The following is a 13,481-nucleotide window of genomic DNA, read 5'->3' as shown; positions in this document are numbered from 1 at the left end:
GGGGAGGAGGAGGAGAAGAAGAAGAAAAGAAGAGGAAAGGAGGAGAAAAGGAAGAGGAAGGGGAAGAAGGAGAAATAGTTCCTTTATGGCAACAACCTCCCTCCTCTGTGTTGGGCAGTACGCCAGCTTCCCCCTGCTTAACTCTGCGTTCTATTTACATAACCACTAGAACTGCCCTGCCTGCAGGGCATTGGTTTAATCCCCACTGGTTCATACTCCCTTTTTGCTCCGCCCCCTCTCCTAGACACACCCTGATTTCTACCACTCTCTTTTCTCTCCACCCTCTCTATGTCACATCCTGTTTCCACCCTACTTGGCGAGTATAAATACAGCTGCTTTTCTGAGTAAACACACTTGGAATTGTCTTCGGCTCCAAGAGTCCCAGAGTCTCTCTCCTGCAATGAAGCTAGTCCTAGCCTGAGTTCCTGATCCCTCCCCTATGCAGCCCAGCACGAGTTCCTGATCCCTCTCCCACGCAGCAGCCTAGCTTGGCTCCAGTCTAGTTCTGTCCAACCCAGAGAGCACTTGCTTGGGAAGAAGCATCCTCAGGCTATCCCGGCACTCTTGTGTTCTGGGACTGTCTCAATTAAAAGCCCCCTAGCCTGAGCTGGTAAATAGCTCACCTGAAGAATGCATTGCTTTGCTATATGTGTGATCCAGGATTGAGTCTGGCCCCCCATGGTTTTGAGGGAAGCTTCAGAGTTCAGTGCTATACTATTACCCCTTCTCTTTTTGTCTCTGTTTCTCTCTTTCTAGATTTTCTTTTTCTGAAAAAAGTCAGCCCAGAACAGCAAAATCTTATCCACAACAAAAAAATAAGCAAACAGATTTAAAAACCTATTTTTAAGCTAGGGATGTGGATCAGTGGGCACATGTCCTGTACTTGTAATTTGTGAAGTCTTGGGTTTAATCCCTAGCTTGAAACAAAGCCAAGAAAGACAACAAAGAGATAGCATCATAAAAATGGCAGAGCTTGGGGTAGGTGGTGGTGCACTTGGTAGACCCTACATGCTATCATGTGCAAGAACCCAGGTTCAAGTCTTCAATATCCACCTGCCAAGAGAAGCATCAAGAGTGGTGAAGCATGACTGCAGGTCTCTCCATCTCCCTCTTCCTCTCCCTTTCCCACTCCTTATCTTTTCCTTCCCTGTTGATTTCTGTTTGCCTCTACCAAATAAATAAACAATTTTTTTTAATGGCAGAGCTGTGTTCTGGTCTCTCTCATGAGGGGTGGGGGCAAGAAAAGAGAATTTTGGGTTCCTGGGGCCTTAATTTCCAAAGTGTAGCTCTTCTACTGATTCATATATGGCATACATATATGTTCTATTTCAGTTGTCATACCCTAGTTTTAGGGAATTTGTGAAAAATCAAGCTAACACACGCAAACAATTTCATGGACATTTTTGCCTGGAGAGGAAGCCAGCATACTTATAAGCAAGTGAATTTCAATTAAAATGTTGAATAAACAATAGTTTGTGGATCTAGTATAATGACCAAACTCACAGAGATGGGAGAAAAGAAGGAAAAGAAGAAAAGTTGAGAGGAGGGAAGGCTATGGAGCAGTAGCAGCTATGTTTCTCTCCTTTCCTTTCCTGCATCAACTAGGAATACCAAAGAAGACCACCTGGGACCACAACAAGGCAAAACTAGAATGATTTCAGGAACCCACCAAACCACCAGTGAGTGCAAACACGTGTGGCTCATGAACAGGGAGGAGCCTAAGGAGAGATTGAGTGGCTGGTAACATTCCAGCAGTTTACTAGTTGAGGCACCACCTCCAGTCTGTTTTACCAACAAAAAGAAGGCTGAAGGGAGGAGAGGACTCATCTATGAATCACAAAATGCAACTGTGAGTCTCCTCTGCTACTGCCCTCAGGGGCTGGAGCAGCTTCGGGGAGGCCCTGTGCTGACATCTGGGGACAGAGAACTGACCAGGAAACTCAAGAGAAGAGCTACACCTCAGTGGCCCAGCAGCAGAGCTGTATAGTGGGACCCTTTCCACATTGTTCTCCTAATGAGGACATGGTGAATAATTGACTCAGAACCTACATACTATAAATGAGACTTGTTTAGAAACTCACAGACCCAGCAGTGCTGCCCGATTTGGCAGAGAAGCTGAATTGATCCTGGAGCTTTGGATCCTTGGGGTGTGAGAATCTCTTTGCATAACCACTGTGCTATATCTCCCCCACCCTGATTTATCTCTTGGTCAGGAATGAGGGATTAAACTAAGAAGCCTACTTATAGTTTAAAAGTCCTCAGGCTCCCATAGCTTACAGGAAAGAGAAAGAACAAAAGAGGCTTTTAACAGCCTCTGTGCCCCAACTGAGAGACTGAAATAATATTGAAACAACTGTTTATCTCCACAACTGTGAATTCTTTAAGTACTTACTTAGACACAAGTCAATCCAGGCAAAAGTGATCAGTAATTTGAAAAGTACTGAGAGAGGGACCTCATAACATACTATATATAATGGTTAAACCAACAAGAAGAAATACTGGAGAAATGAACCAGAACAAGAGTCCAGCTAAAAGCCCCCCATAGGATCAACCACAAAGTGGTGAGGTCAACATCCAAACACTAGTTAAGGAAATAGTCACAGGAGTAAAGGGTTTGAAAGAATTGTCATCAGAAATGCAGAAACAACAAATGAGACTTTGGAAGAAAACACTAATTATCTCAAGGTTATTAGCTGAAAGATGACATAGCTGAGCTAAGATTAATAGACTTTAAAATAAATAAAATTTAAAAAGATAGGGATGGACATTGCTTAATGCTCAGAGGATCAGTCACTCAAGAGGATTTAACAATTATTAACATCTATGTACCCAATGAGAAGCCATCTGAATACACCAAACATCTACTGAAAGAGCTACAGAAATATATTAACAGCAACACAGTCATAGTAGGGGACTTCAGCAACCCACTCTCGCAACTTGACAGATCATCCAGGCAGAAAATCAATAAAGACATGAGGGAGCTAAATGAGGCACTAGATAAACTAGAGCTATTGGACATTTTCGGTCATTCATCCCAAGAAATTGGAATACATATTCTACTCAAGTCCTCATGGGCCATTCTCAAGAATAGACCATATGTTAGGCCACAAAGACAACACCAGAAAATTCAAGAACATTGAAATCATCCCAAGCATCTTCTCAGACCACAGTGGAATTAAACTAACACTTAATAATAAACAAAAGATTAGTAAGAGTCCCAAAATGTGGAAGCTCAGCAGTACACTACTTAACAACTACTGGGTCAAAGAGGAAATAAAGGAAGAAATCAAAATGTTTCAAGAGTTCAATGACTATAAGACACAAGCTATGAAAATATTTGGGACATAGCTAAGGCAGTACTGAGAGGGAAGTTCATAGCAATATAAGCACAAATTAGTAAACAAGAAAAAACACAAGTAAACAACCTGATTGCACACCTTGAAGACCTAGAAGAAGAAGAACAAAGGAACCCTAAAAAAAAACAGAAGGACAGAAATCACTAAAATTAGGGTAGAAATAAATAACATTGAAAATAAGAAAACCATACAAAAGATCAACGAAAGTAAATGTTGGTTCTTCGAAAGAGTGAACAAAATTGACACACCTTTAGCCATACTCACAAAATAAAAAAGGGAGAAGACCCAAATAAACTGGATCATAAATGAAAGAGGAGATATCACAACAGACACCACAGATATTCAACATATCATGTGAGGCTTCTATGAACAACTATATGCCACCAAGCCAGAGAACTAGGAAGAAATGGACTAGTTCCTAGATACCTATGAACTTCCAAAATTGAATAAAGAGGAACTAGATAATATGAACAGGCCCATCACAGCCAACAAAATAGAATCAGTTATCAAAAACCTTACCAAGAATAAAAGTCCTAGCCCAGATGGTTTTACAAATGAATTCTACAAAACCTTTAAAGAAGAACTAATACCTCTACTTCTAAAAGTCTTCCAGAAGATTGAAGACACAGGAATACTCCCTTGCAGCTTCTATCAAGCCAATATCACTCTGATATCAAAAGCAGACAGGGACACAACCAAAAAAGAAAACTACAGACCAATATCTCTGATGAACATAGATGCAAAAATATTGAACAAAATTCTAGCCAACCAGATACAGCACTATATTAAAGATTGTTCATCATTACCAAGTGGGGTTTATCCCAGGGATGCAAGGCTGGTTTAATATATGTAAATCAACGTGATCCACCACATCAATAAAAGCAAGACCAAAAGCCACATGGTCATATCAATAGACACAAAGAAAGCCTTTGACAAAATCTAACATACCTTTGTGATCAAAACACTGCAAAAATAGGAATAGATGTGTTGGTATGCATGAGACCCCTTCTGTTTCATTTGGTTTAAATCCCCCCTGCTTAACACTATTCTATTTACATAACCACTTCATTCTATTTACATAACCACTGTTAACAAGCACCTCCCTCCAGGGCATTGGTTCAATCCCCACTGTTTCATGATATGTTTTTGCTCCACCCCCCCCTCCTTGTCACACCCTGATCCCTTCTTTGTCACACCCTGATTTTCACCAGTCACTTTTCTCTCCACCCTCTCTATGTCACATCCTGTTTCCACCCTACTTGGGAAGTATATATAAAGACAGCATTGTGAGTTTTAGAGTACTTTACCTTGAGTTTAGCTTAGCTCGGCTTAGATTGTGCTGTGTCCTGCATGAATAAAGAGATACTGCCTACAGCTCAACCATGAGTCCCTGGTCGTCTGTTACCCGCCCGTGAAGCTAGCCTGGCGAAAACAACATAACGAGTCGAAAACAACATATGGCGCCCAACGTGGGGCCAGACCTGTGCAACTCCCAGATAAGTGAAGACTTTGCCTACCTATGCACTATGGTCTTCTCTTCTACTTATGAAGAGGTTTGCCAAAGCCTCTACTGTTTCATCATGAGACAGTTACTCTGTCTCTGGAACATTTTGCTCTGGGCCAAACTTTGTTTCCCTGACCGGGAACTTTGGTTTCTTATGACTGGGATCATAGAGCTTGGGAGATGCACGGAGATTTCTACTTGGACTTTCTGGATTCCCTCTCTGATGTTTCCCGAGGAAAAGGACTACATTTTGCTCCAGGCCACAATTTGGTTCTTTATGACTGTGATCATAGACCTTGAGATATGCACAGAGATTTCCACTGGGACTTTCTGGACTTCTTCTCGAATGTTCCCCATGGAGAAGGACTACTCTAGTTTGAGGAGCATTCTCCAGTACCCTGGCAGTTTCCAAGTATGGAGACACGTGGTTAGTTCTACTCTTCCCCGGAAACCAATGATGAGACCTGGCACGACCTGAAGAAACAGATTCACAGACTCCAAAGCTCACTCTCTACGGAAAAGCAGAATTCTGGTGGCCGACATTCCCCATTGAGACAGACGTGCAGCGTTTCATCCTCTGGCATTTTCTTCTGTGGTCAGCTACTTTGGACTGACACCTCCATCGGACTTACTGGTACACGCTGCTGTGTTTCTCAAAGACTAATTTCAGCCAATTGCCTTGAGATTTTATAGACCATGTCCCCTCGCCTGCAGGCTCTTCCCCAGAGGCAGAAAACTCCCCCTCCTTATTAGGTTATGCCCACAGAGGCATGAAGCGCCCCAAGAGGCAAGAGATGCCCACAGAGGCAGGAAACGCCCTTTGAGGCAAGAGATGCCCACAGAGGCATGAAGCACTCCCAGAGGCAAGAAATGCCCTTTTGCCTGCTAGGCCTTGCCCTTTGAGGCAAGAAAAGCTCCACTTGGCATCACACTGGTTATTGCTGCTCGCCTATTTTATTTTCCATGTCATATGCCAGTTCTTTTGAAAACGCCTGTACGATATACGTTTCTGTTCACCCCGCAATGGCCATTAGTTAAAAAGAAAGGGGGAATTGTTGGTATGCATGAGACCCCTTCTGTTTCATTTGGTTTAAATCCCCCCTGCTTAACACTATTCTATTTACATAACCACTTCATTCTATTTACATAACCGCTGTTAACAAGCACCTCCCTCCAGGGCATTGGTTCAATCCCCACTGTTTCATGATATGTTTTTGCTCCACCCCCCCCTCCTTGTCACACCCTGATCCCTTCTTTGTCACACCCTGATTTTCACCAGTCACTTTTCTCTCCACCCTCTCTATGTCACATCCTGTTTCCACCCTACTTGGGAAGTGTATATAAAGACAGCATTGTGAGTTTTAGAGTACTTTACCTTGAGTTTAGCTTAGCTCAGCTTAGATTGTGCTGTGTCCTGCATGAATAAAGAGATACTGCCTACAGCTCAACCATGAGTCCCTGGTCGTCTGTTACCCGCCTGTGAAGCCAGCCCGGCGAAAACAACATAACCCCTCGAAAATAACATAGATGGAAAACTCCTCAAGATAGTGGAGTCTATATATAGCAAACCTAAAGCCAACATCATACTCAGTGGTGAAAAACTGGAAGCATTTCCCCTCAGATCATGTACTAGATGGGAATGCCCACTATCACCATTACTATTCAACATAACTGTTGGAAGTTCTTGCCATAGCAATCAGGCATGTGCAAGGAATTAAATGCATACACATTAGAAGAGAAGAAGTCAAACTCCTCCTAATTGCAGATGACATGATAGTATACATAGAAAAACCCAAAGAATCCAGCAAGAAGCTTTTGGAAATCATCAGGCAATACAGTGTCAGGCTACAAAATTAACACTCAAAAGTCAGTGGCATTCCTCTATGCAAACACTAAGTTAGAAGAAGTTGAAATCCAGAAATCAATTCCTTTTACTATAGCAAAAAAAAACCCCAATAAAATATCTAGGAATAATCCTAACCAAAGAAGTGAAAGACTTGTATACTGAAAATTATGAGTCACTACTCAAAGAAATTGAAAAAGATACAAAGAAGTGGAAAAATAGTCCATGTTCATGGGTTGGAAGAATTAACATCATCAAAATGAATATACTACCCAGAGCCATATACAAATTTAATGCTATCCCCATCAAGATCCCATCCCCATTTTTTAGGAGAATAGAAGAAATGCTACAAATGTTTGTCTGGAACCGGAAAAGACCTAGAATTGCCAAAAAAATCTTGAGAAGAAAGGACAGAACTGGAGGCATCACATTCTCAGATCTCAAATTGTATTACAGGGTCATTGTAATCAAAACTGCTTTGTACTGGAACATGAATAGACACACTGACCAATGGAATAGAATTGAGAGCCCAGAAGTAAGCCCCCACACCTATGGACATCTGATCTTTGACAAAGTGCCCAGACTATTAAATGGGGAAATCAGTCTCTTCAAAAAATGGTGTTGGAAAAATGGGTTGAAACATGCAGAAGAATGAAAATGAACCACCATACTTCACCAAATACAAAAGTAAATTCCAAGTGGATCAAAGACTTGGATGTTAGACCAGAAACTATCAGATACTTAGAGGAAAATATTGGCAGAACTCTTTTCTGCATAAATTTTAAAAACATCTTCAATGAAACAAATCCAATTACAAAGAAGACTAAGGCAAGCATAAATCTATAGGAATACGTCAAATTAAAAAGCTTCTTCACAGCAAAAGAAACCACTACCCAAACCAAGAGACCCCTCACAGAATGGGAGAAGATCTTTAAATGCCATACATCAGAAAAAATATATAAATAGCTTGCCAAACTCAATAACAAGAAAATTAGTAACTCCATCCAAAAGTGGGGAGTGGACATGGACAGAATATTCACCACAGAAAAGATCCAAAAGGCTGAGAAACACATGAAAAAAATGCTCCAAGTCTTTGATTGTCAGAGAAATGCAAATACAGAAAACAATGAGATATGACTTCACTCCTGTCAGACTTCCATACATCAGAAAAGGTAACAGCAACAAGTGCTGGAGAGGTTGTGGGAACAAAGGAACCCTCCTGCACTGCTAGTGGGAATGTAAATTGGTCCAGCCTCTATGGAGAGTAATCTGGAGAACTCTCAGAAGGCTAAAAATGGACCTACCCTATGATCATGCAATTCCTCTCCTGGGGATATATCCTAAGGAACTCAGCACATCCATCCAAAATGACTTGTGTATACCTATGTTCTTAGCAGCACAATTTGTAATAGCCAAAAACCTGGATGCAGCCCAGGTGTCCAACAACAGATGAGTGGCTGAGCAAGTTGTGGTATACATACACAGTGGAATACTACTCATTTATTAAAAATGGTGACTTCACCATTTTCAGCCCATCTTGGATGGAGCTTGAAGAAATCATGTTGAATGAAATAAGTCAGAAACAGAAGGATGAATATGGAATGATCTCACTCTCAGGCAGAAGTTGAAAAACAAGATCAGAAGAGAAAGCACAATAGAACCTGAACTGGAGTTGGTGTATTGCATCAAAGTAAAAGATTCTGGGGTGGGTGGGTGGGGGGAGAGTACAGATCCAGAAAGGATGACAGAGGACCTAGTGGGGGTTATATTATTATGTGGAAATATGAGAAATTTTATGTACTAACTATTGTATTTACTATCAAATGTAAAACATTAATCCCCAAATAAAGAAATTTAAAAAAAAAAGTAATGTTGAGTCAACTCTGACCCCAGTTAGTGTTCTGATGGCCTCAGAATTGGTCTGTTTCTCTGAGCCAAAGTTCCAGAATCCAGCATCAGCTGAACTCAGGAATGTCATGCTTGGCTTTGTGCAAATAACAGGCAGCTGGACTTGCAAAATCTTCCTAAACTATGTTGAAAGGACAGCACATCCTATTATTAAGAGTGGCGACATGGTGATGTAAGTGTGATATGATCCCAAGATTCATTTCTCCTCTCAGCTTCACAGGAGGGAGGTCATGAAGGGCTCATCTGCTCAGAATTGCTTTTGTTTGTTTGCCTTTGCCACCAGGGTTATTGCTGGGGCTTGGTGTCTACATGACTCACCTTTTTGTTAGAGAGTGATGCACCGAGAGATGGAAAGGGAGAAAAAGAAAGAGACAGGAGAGGAGAGACACCTGCAGCACTGTCCCACCACTCATGAAGCTTTCCCCCTGCAGGTGGGGACAGGGGCTGCAACCTTGGGTCTTCACACATCGAAGTGTGTTCACTGCCAGGTGAGCCAACACCACTGCTTTCTCTTTCTTTCTTTCTTTTTCTTTCTTTCTTTCTTTCTTTTATCCTTCCTTTCCCTCTCTCTCTTTCTTTCAACTTATTGTTTGTTTTATGAAAGAGAGGAGAAACCAGACTACCATTCAACTCCAGCATATGTTTTGGTACCAAACTTAGGGCTTAGATCAAACTTAGGGCTTCAAGAAGTACAAGTTCTGTTTTCCACCTGCTGAGCCATCTCCCTGCCCACAAGTGCATTTTTGACTGTGATTCAGCACCTTCTTTAACCTCTCCTGAAGGGGGATGGTGGAGCTAGATACTGAAAGGGTGAGGGCTGGAGTTAGGGCCTGTGGGGGAAACCTGTCCAGGGAGGCACCCGCCCAGTGAGGGGAGGTTGGCAAATCCACACCACGGGGTTGATCAACAAGTCTCTAGCCTTTCAGTGACTCTGGCACCCTCAGTACACCACCCTTCCATGATTCTGCATTTCTGCCAACTGCCAAACCAAGAGTCTTAGAGACTCCTTAGCCCACAGAAACAAACTGTAGATTAAAAATAAAATTCCCGATTGGCAGTCTTACAACTAGTTGTGATCCAGATGGAGTCACCAGACTCCTCTAGCCTGGATTTCACTCTCAGAAAACTCAGATTCAGGGGGCTGAGAGGTGGCTCTACTGGTACAGTGCACATATCACCATGTGCCAGGAATCTGGGTTCGAGTACCCGTCCACCACATGAGAACACCTGCATGGGGAGGGGAAATGCTTCACAAGCAGTGGAGTGATGACGTGATGTCTCTCCTTGTCTCTTTTTCTATCTCTCCATCTGTCTGTTGTGCTCTATCTGAAAAAGGAAGGAAGGAAGGAAGGAAGGAAGGAAGGAAGGAAGGAAGGAAGGCAGAAAGGGGAGGTGCTATAGCAGTGGTGGAATCATGCAGGTGTACAGGCCCAGAAAACCCTGCCAGCCAAAAAAAAAAAAAAAATCAATAAATCAAGGGACCAAGCAATGGTGCACCCAATTGAGTTACCATGTGCAAGGACCTTGGTTTAAGACCTCAGTCCCCACCTGCTAGGGGAAGGGTTCATAAATGGTGAGATAGTGTGATAGCTATCTCTCTCTCTCTCCTCCCTATCAATTTCTCTCTGCCTCTATCCAATCAATAATAAAAAATAAAATACTTTAACTTATAAAAGAATCAATAAATCAAACAAAGGAACCCAGAGCTGCAACTTGATTCTCCCTACTGTCTCCCTCAGCCAACTAATTCCTTGCATCTGCTCTCCGCACCTTCAGAAGCCGATTAGCTGTTCCCCAGTTCCTGCTACAGCCCAGACTGATGCCCCTGCAAAGAACACTTGGCTCACACTTGACAAATGCTGATGGTCCCTTCCTGCTTCCTCCTCCTTCTGGCACAAGGGCCCTGGGTAGAGTTCTGGGGCTGCTGAGAAGGAGCTGGGAGTGCAGGCACTCTGAGCTGTGTTTTTTGCAGAGAGCTGGCCTCCCCCACTTCTGTCCCCCCAGATCGCAGAGGCAGGAGGCTTTGGCTGCAGGCCTCAGGGCAGCCCGCTGCTCCTTCACACCATCTGGCCATCTGGCCACTGGGCAGAGATGGGGTCAGACCAGGGCAGAGCCCACGGCCAAAGCTCTGCTTCCCAGCCCACACGGCTGCCCAGGGGGCCTAGCGCCTGCCAGAGGACACAGCCCTCCCCCGTCCTGTGTGGATGCACAGGACTGTTCAGCCACCGGGCCCCAAGTGATGGGCTGGACTGCTGGCAGGTCATGAGGTCTGGCCGCCTTCCCAGGCTCCAGGCAGTTTGGATGGAAGAGGAGCAGAGCAGCTGCTCCCAGGGCAGAAAGGGGACATGTAGAGGCACTGTCTCTTGCAGTCTTCAGAACCTGTACACGGGCCAGCACTAAAAATAATAAATAAATAAAAATGAACAGAGTCAACAGCTGAAAGGTCACCTAGGGTCTCTGCCCTTCTCCTGGCTTCCTGCAGGGTGCAGGGGCAGGGCTGCTTCTTTCCTTTCTCTAAACTGCCCTCTAGCACTTTCCAGTGTGAACCCTGGATCAGATAAATTCACCTCAAGCACCATCAACAGTGAGAGAAGAGTCCAAATGTGGCCAAGGCAGGTAAATGTCGTTGGATGAATATTGCCGAGTACTGTGCACATGGACTGCTCCCTCAGTCTTTTTATTGATCCTATGTATATATGTCAAAGCACCCGTGTCAGTATAAACTCTGAGGGGATATCCATTTGAATAATCTCTCCTCCCTGCCCCCCCCCCCCAGTATGTAAACCACGGCAGCAGACTTGTCTCCAATTCTAATGAATACATCAACTTCTTTTTTTTTTTAAAGATTTTTTATTTATTTATGAGAAAGATAGGAGGAGAGAGAGAAAAAACTAGATATCACTCTGGTCCATGTGTTGCTGGGGATTGAATTCAGGACCTCATACTTGAGAGTCTGATGCTTTCTTTATCCACTGTGCTACCTCCTGAACCACAATTACATCAAATTCTAAGTCTGCTCTGCAACTCCTGACCTCACCCCAAGAATGCAGGCATAGTTTAGAGGTGTCAGATAAGGCTCTTATCTGGCAGGACCCTTTGACCAATTATCTGTGTTTACTCTGATGTTGGTCTGTCATCCCTGGAGGAATAGTAGGAGTAGACAAAAGAATTTTTAAAATTTTATTAGTGATTTAGTAATGATTAACAAAATTGTAAGATAACAGGGGTAGAATTACACACAGTTCCCACCACCAGAGTTCTGTGTCCCATCTCCTCCACTGGAATTTTCCTTATTCTTTATTCCTCTCTGGGAGTACGGGCCAAAATTCTTGATGGGGTGCAGAAGGTGGAAGGTCTAGCTTTTGCAATTGCTTCTCTGCTGGACATGGGGGTTGGCAAGTCAATCAAAACTCCCAGTCTGTTTCTGTCTTTCCCTACTGGAGTACGGCTCTGGAGAGGTGAGACTTCGGGACACACTGGTAAAGTCATCTGTCCAGGAAAGTCAGGATGGAATCATAGTAGCATCTGCAACTTGGTAGTAATCAGCTCTTTCTCGTCTTTCTCAGCACCCTTTTGCCAATTCATAAATGGGTTATAATTTTCTTTTTTAAAATACTTTTTATTTAGTATTGAACAGAGACAGAGAAATCAAGAGGAGATAGAGAGGGAGAGAGATAGAGAGACACCTGCAACCCTGCTTCATCACTTGTGAAGCTTTCCCCCTACAGGTGGGAACCAGTACCTTGAACCTGTGAACCTTGTGCACTATAATGTGTGAGCTTGGGAGTCCGGCAGTAGCTCAGCGGGTTGACCACATGTGGCATGAAGTGCAAGGACCAGCTTAAAGATCCCGGTTTGAGCCCCCAGCTCCCCACCTGCAGGGGAGTTGCTTCACAGGTGGTGAAGCAAGATTGCAGGTGTCTATCTTTCTTTCCCCCTCTCTGTCTTCCTCTCCTCTCTCCATTTCTCTCTGTCCTATCCAACAAAGATGACAACACTAATAACTACAACAATAAAACAGCAAGGGCAACTAAAGGGAATAAATAAATAAATAAATAATTTTTTTAAATGCGTGAGCTTAACCAGGTGCACCACCACCTGGCCCCTGCGTTATAAGTTTCCACCCTGGTTTCTCTTTGTCCCCCTCCTCTGTCATTTCTCTTCGACTAGCCTGAAAATCCTGCTCCCACTTAGAATTGGCAGGATCTAAAGCAATTTTCTGAGGAGAGTCAACCTAGGTGCTGTCTTAATTATTAGACAGATGAGACAGCAGAAAAACAGTATGTTTCACATATCCCCACGTAGCAAGCATTATGAGCAACAGGATTCACAACAGTCCTTCTCTGTTTTTCTGTGCAATAATGCATCCAGACTCTCCTAACAACCATTCTGTGCATCAAAATGGTGTGTTTGAGCTGCATAGTTGGTGCAGTTCTAAAGACACTTTTTCTGCTAAATTGCCTGAAAAGTGGCAAGGCCTCAGGTGATAAGGAAGCCTTCCCAGGCTGGCCACTTGTTCTTGGGGTGGGGTAAGGAGTGAGTAGGAGAGAGGGTTTCTGTTCTACCTAAGATGCAGCAGTCCTTGTAGCTCCCCCAGTTTGTGACACACAAAGCAAGATCCTGACTGTCTCTTAGCTCCTGGGGAGCCAGGGCTGGTTGGTCCTTGTACCCCAGATACCAACTCAGAAAAAGGCAGCATAAACAGCAGGTGTGAGAACAAGAGGGCACCTGTAGAGAGGAGAAGCTGGCTGGGGTGTAGCAACTGGCCTTCAGCCAGTGTTCTGGAAAGGAGGGCACCCAGAGAAGCCCAGCTCCCTATCTGGAGACCCCCCCCCCACACATGGCAAGTCTGCAGCCCTGGTGGGCCGAG

General features: G+C 43.7%; 1 protein-coding gene across 2 annotated transcripts in view; it reads right to left on the bottom strand.

Annotated features, from left to right (window-relative positions):
- COMMD10 (COMM domain containing 10) overlaps positions 1–13,481 on the bottom strand; it is a 924,871-nt gene that overhangs the window by 539,395 nt on the left and 371,995 nt on the right. The gene's annotated exons all lie outside the window — the stretch shown is intronic.

The sequence above is a fragment of the Erinaceus europaeus genome, chromosome 2 (assembly GCF_950295315.1).
Source record: "Erinaceus europaeus chromosome 2, mEriEur2.1, whole genome shotgun sequence".
NCBI classification, from domain to species: Eukaryota; Metazoa; Chordata; class Mammalia; order Eulipotyphla; family Erinaceidae; genus Erinaceus; species Erinaceus europaeus.
This window is presented reverse-complemented; position numbering and strand designations above follow the sequence as displayed.